The following is a 6,000-nucleotide window of genomic DNA, read 5'->3' as shown; positions in this document are numbered from 1 at the left end:
CATACAACACCAAGTGCTCATCACAAGTGCCCTATTTAGTACATTTAGTACATGTAGCCCATCCCCCACTCACCTCCCTCCAGCAACCCATAGTTTGTTTTCTATCATTAAGAGTCTCTTGCAGTTTCTTTCCCTCTCTTCTCTTTCCCCTTCTCTTTCCCCTTCCCATATGTTCACCTGTTTTTTTTTTAATTCCACATATGAGTGAAATCACATGGTATTTGTCTTTCTCTGATTGACTTATTTCACTTAGCATAATACATTCTAGCTCCATCCATGTCATTGCAAATGGCAAGATTTCATTCTTCTTGATCGCTGAGTAACATTCCATTATGTATATGCCACATCTTCTCAAAATGGATAAAAGATTTAAGTGTAGAGATAACACTATACAAGTCTTAGAGAGAACATAGGGGAAATCTTCATGACACTGAATTTGGCAATGATTTCTTGGATAAGACATCAAGAGCATAGGCAACAAAAGCAAAAATAGAAAATTGGGTTTTATCAAAATTAAATTTTTTTGCATCAATAGACACTAACAGGGTAAAAGGCAACCCACAGGAGAAAATATTTGCAGATCATGTATCTCTGATAAGATATTAATCCCAGAATATATACAGAATTGCTAAAAGTCCACAACAAAAAGCCAAAATACCCAATTCAAAAATGGGAAAGTCACATGCATAGACAATACTCTAAAGAGGATATATACAAATGGCCAATAAGCACATGAAAAGATGCTCATCAGCATTAATCAGTAGGGAAATGCAAATCAAAACCACAGTGAAATACTACTTCATACTCATTAGGATGTCTACTATCAAAACCCAGAAAACAAGTGTTAGCATGGATGTGCAGAAATTGGAACCCTGTGCACTGATATTGGGAGTGCAAAATGGGGCAGCTGCTGTGGAAAACAGTAATGCAATTCCTTAAAAACTTAAACATAGAATTACCATTTGATTCAATACCGCTTCTGGATATATACACCAAAGAACTGGAAGCAGGAACCCAGAGATATTTATACACTAAGGTTTATGGCAGCATTGTTTGCAATAGCCAAAGGTGTAAACAATCAAAATGTTCATCAACAGATAAATACATAAACAAAATGTAGCATATTACATGTAATGTATGTAGTGTATATTCCTGCCTTAAAGGGAAAGAAATTGATACATGCTACAACATGGATGAACCTTGAAGACATTAGGCTAACTGAAATAAGCTAGACATAGGAAGACAGATACTGTATGATTTCAATTAAACAAGAAAACTCGAGTAGTCAATCTCAGAGTCAGAATCTAGAAAAGTGGTTACCCAGGGCTGGAGGATCAGGGAATGGATAGTTATTTAATGGGTATAAAATTTCAGTACAGGATGATGAAAAAATTCTGGAGATGGATGGTGGTAATGACTGCACATTAATGTGAATGTCATTAATGCCACTACAGTGCACAATTTAAGATGGTTAAAATGGTAATTGTTTTCAATGTTTATTTTTGAGAGAGAGAGAGACAAAGCATGAGTTGGGGGGGGGGCGGGGAGCTGAGAGAGAGGGAGACACAGAATCCAATGCAGGCTCCAGGCTCCAAGCTGTCAGCACAGAGCCCAGCGCAGGGCTCAGTTTCACAAACTGCAAGATCATGACCTGAGCCAAAGTCAGATACTTAACCAACTGAGCCACCCAGGCACCTCCTAAAATGGTAATTGTTATGTTATGTATATTTTACCACAAAAAAAAAAGAAAGAAAGAAAGAAAGAAAGAAAGAAAGAAAGAAAGAAAGAAAGAAAGAAAAAGAAAAAAATCCCTTACCTCTCTGCAAACTTTTTAACTATAACAATACCCCATGACTATTTTCCTGGTCAATAAATATAAATTCTAATTCAGCCTTTTTAGTAACTGCACACTATGTCATATAACGGACATGTTATACCATATTTAACTACTCCCACACTGACAAACATTTGCTATTATAAATAATATATATAATAATATATAATATAAATAATATATAATTCTGCAGTCCGAATCCTTAAGGTTCTTATGATATATCAGTTCCATACAATGGAGTCTCCAAATTGCAATTACTGGGCAAAGTAAATAGTATATTGAGATCTTTAATCCATCTTCAATTTTTGTTTATTCATGGTCTAAAGCATGAGGAAAGATGGTCTGCGTTTGTTAGGTTATGAATTTGGTTGCATGTGACAAAAACCTCTGATAGCTGTGACTTATACCGGATACAGTTTTATGTATCTTTCACATAGTCATCTAGAGATGGGCATTGCAGGACTGGTATGGAGACTACTGTGAGAGATAATCCAAGAATCCAGCCTCCTTTTATCCCTCACTCCACAGTTCATTTTCATGGTACAAGATGGCTGACTGCCATCTCCACGTTCCAGTCAGCAGGACAGGAGCAGGGAGAAGATGGGTGTGTCCCCTTCGTTTCAGGCGAATAGTTGCCTATACTACTTCTGCTTCCAACCTATTGTCCTGAACTTAGTCACATAATCCATCCTAGCTAAAAGGGAGGCTGGGAAAAATAGTACTCATTCTGGGTGGCCATTTGCCCACTTGGGATTATGATGACTAGGGGAGATTGGATAATGAGCAAGTCTATGATAAGATCTTCCAAAAGAATCGTCAATTATGTCAGCAACGTTTATAAAAATAAGCCATTTCCCATTGAATTAAAAGCCATCCTTGTGTTTATCAAGACCCACATATAATTGGATCTGTTTCTAGACATTAACCTGTTTCATTGTTATCTTTAATGGTTTTATCATACTTGGTAGCTGTTCTTGTATTAACTTATGGTTGTTGATATATTAGTAATTTATCTTTTGTTACCTGTTTGATTTAAGCTATTTGATTTATGTTCTTTTTATAGATCAAGTTAAAGACAAACTTACTTTGTAAGAACTAGTTTGTCCTCGCACTTGGATATTACAATTTGAAACAGATACAATTTTCTTAGTTCCAATTTTTCAATGTTAAGAAGCATCTCCCCCACCAGTAACTACTACTGAGGAGTCACACATCTGTTTCATCATCATGGCCTTAGAGGACACGATCACTAAAAAGAAAGCCTGACCATTGCAGGAATCTGGTGACAGGGAACGGTGTTCCCCAGGGTAACTAACAGGCATCCAGGACTCCACCCTCTCAGCCATTTCAAAAACAATGGATGTGCACAAGTGCCAGATGAGAACTAGTAGTTAAGTAAATTCCCAAGTTGATGGGAAATAAAAGAGGTGGTCTTCCAGCTCCAGGCACTGGCGCATTATGCATCTGAGGCGTGTGGCTCCATTAGCCTTTTAAGTGATAGCAGTGCCTCTCTGTCATTATCTCTTCCACCAGGCCTCATTCACTCTGTTTTATAGAGGAAGGATTTGCTCAAGTTGATGCCTTATTCTCAAAAGTCTCTTTTGACTTCACAAAAAAGAAAGACTACTTGATCAAGAGAAGCTGCCCTTGGGATCCTATCCCCTGCCGCCCTGCTAGGGTGTATCCTCTGCCTTTCTTTAAAACCCACATGCAGCATCTTTTCCATGAAGACTTTCTTGGTTTCCAGGACTATCAACAATGGGATCAGCTGGAAGGCATCTTAGAGATCCAGAGGGGCCATTCTCAGCCCTGACTTCCTCTGGTCACCTAAGTAACTCTTAACCGGTCCCTCTGACGACCTCCTCCGGAGATTCTGATCAGTAGGTCTGAGACGGAGCCGTAGATCTTGCTACGGGGGAAGATTTTCACTTCCACAGGGGATTATGAGCTAGGGTAGGAAACTAGGAGGCCAACCCCTTACCTTACAGATGAGGGCACCGAGATCACAGGCTACTGCAAGAAAGGCGTGCATTTCTTAGCAGGAAGGGAGCCCCTTCCAGCAAGGGCTTTGTCTCCTTCGCAGCTCTTTCTCTAGCACCTAGAACTGCGCGGGTGTTAACAGGCGGCAGATCTGTCGGATGAATGAATGAACTCATGTGACCCCAAGCTTAAACCAGAGAACTGGACTCTCGTCCAGGATAGGACACAAGTGCCTGCCTTTGCTGGAGGGAGATCGGTGACTAGTTCGTCGGTGTGTTCACTGATTGCGTCGCTCGGTAAACAGTCTTCCTTGCGACAGCCTCTTCGCCACAGTCCTCGCCGCCTCCCAGGTTTCTGTAATTGCTCTGCATCATAGGAGGTCACGGTTAGTCGCAGTTCGCCCCGGGTGCCCAGGACCCCGCCCCTGTTGGAGCACACCTTAGGGCGTGTCTTGGGCCCCGGCGGGAGTGTCGGGGGGCGTGGAGGGAAGTTCGGCCTTAGAGCGGGGAGGCTCAGCACGTTCGGCACCGGCGGGGGGAGGCGGTCAGCCTGCGGTGGGGAGGGCAGGCAGTCGCGCTGCTGGGCCGGGCCGGGCCGGGCGCTCGCACCTGCTGGGTGGCGGCCGAAGTCGGCGCAGGACGGAGGCGCTCCGCGCAGGTGAGACGCCGCCACGGGCCGGGGGCTCGGACTCCGCGGACGCAGGGCCAGGGGAGGGGGCCTCCGATGGGGAGGGGGCTCGGACAGGGCAGGGGGGCGCTCGGAACGGGAGGGGATTCGGCGGGGGGAGCGGGCTCCGGCAGGGCAGGGGGAGGAGCTGGACTGCCCGGGAGCCGTGCGCACCTGGGTCGGGTCGCCGGCGGCCCTAGGATGAAAACTGCTGCGTCCCCAGCCAGTCAGGTCGACCGTGTGGCCAGGCGAGCGGAGCTTCGGAGGGCGAAGCCCCTGCCCTCCATTCCACCAACGCCCCTCTCCCCCCCACCCCACCGTCGAGGACCCGAGGATCCGGGGGACACCCGGCCCATGACCGCTCCTCTCCAGCTCCACACCGCCGTGGGCATTTACCTCCTACTGTCTGTCCTTTTAGCGCCACTCCACAAACACCGCCAACCAGATACTTCCTTAAACCAGGAAGCCTAGAATTTAATAAGAGGCGATTGACTGATAAAGTTTCCTGGGTCATGATTTAGCTCCCACTAATACTTCAGTGGGTAGAAACGGATGTCAGGCGCAAAGAGGTAAGATTAGCAGGGGTTGGGGAGGTTTACACTGGACGTAAAAATAGTTTTAGGGGACCCTGCCTGGGTGCAGAAGGATAACCTCTGGAAACGTAATCTAGCCCTAGATATAAGAAAGATTTGCATTTCAGCCTTTCAAAGTTTTAGCCAGCTACCTCTTCTAAGAGTCACAGAAGTGACCATTTCCTTCACGTCTTCCGCCATTTCCCTCAGTGAGTGCCATGTTCCTCCCCATCCCTGACCATTTGCCTCATTGCCCTACTCACCACCCTGTTTGGCTCATAAAGTGGCATAAGAATTTTACGTGTCTTTACATTCACTTTAATAGGTAGTACGGCTTATCATTCCTAAGAAACATGTACTCTTTGGCCAGATGTGCAACCTGTTCAATACAATCTGGGGTTTGTCCATGTTAAACCACGCAGGGGAGACTCCTCATACACTCTGAGAGTCTAACATAGTTCTTCATGGACTGAGAGTTCATGGGCTCAATAAGGATGTAGTTACCCTCTGTTCCTAGAGTTTCTGAGAAAGCCATGCAATTGATACGAAAGCTTTATTGAATATGGTTCTCTGATTTTCCAAGGGAGAGTGCCTGACATAAGCAGAAGGGAGGCATTATTTCTGGCTGTGCACTAATGGTTGTGGTATTAGGAAAGCCAAGCATTCACTTTCCTTTTAAAGGACTTTGATATCTTCTCACTTGTTCCATGGGAGGCACAGTATCACCACGTACTTATTTCATGTATTCTATGGGTTCTGGAATTGGTTGTGATGGCCCAAGTGAGACTATCAAAGCTCGCGTTGACACCAGTGATTCTGTTTGGAATGTTCCCCAGTATGTCCTTGGTGTGTCTCTTGCCTAATCTTAGCAAATGGAACTTTGAGATAGGATTTGGCAAGGGCTGGGGGAGAAAAGGAGTAAAGAGAAAGAAAGACTTCTCTCTTGTC

The 6,000-nt window shown here is 44.6% G+C and overlaps 1 protein-coding gene across 1 annotated transcript in view; it reads left to right on the top strand.

The window, feature by feature from the left end:
- Positions 1 to 4,309: 4,309 nt before the first annotated feature.
- The window catches only part of TMEM45B (transmembrane protein 45B), a 38,239-nt gene continuing 36,548 nt past the window's right edge, over positions 4,310 to 6,000 (top strand). Inside the window, exon 1 of the mRNA XM_019421417.2 lies at positions 4,310 to 4,471. The gene's annotated coding sequence lies outside the window, so the exon portion shown is untranslated. The remainder of the gene's footprint in view (positions 4,472 to 6,000) is intronic.

This window comes from Panthera pardus, unplaced genomic scaffold, assembly GCF_024362965.1.
Source record: "Panthera pardus isolate Hobbes unplaced genomic scaffold, ASM2436296v1 HiC_scaffold_12, whole genome shotgun sequence".
In the NCBI taxonomy this organism is placed as follows: domain Eukaryota; kingdom Metazoa; phylum Chordata; class Mammalia; order Carnivora; family Felidae; genus Panthera; species Panthera pardus.
Note: the sequence above shows the minus strand (reverse complement) of the source record. Positions and strands in the feature narration are given on the sequence as shown.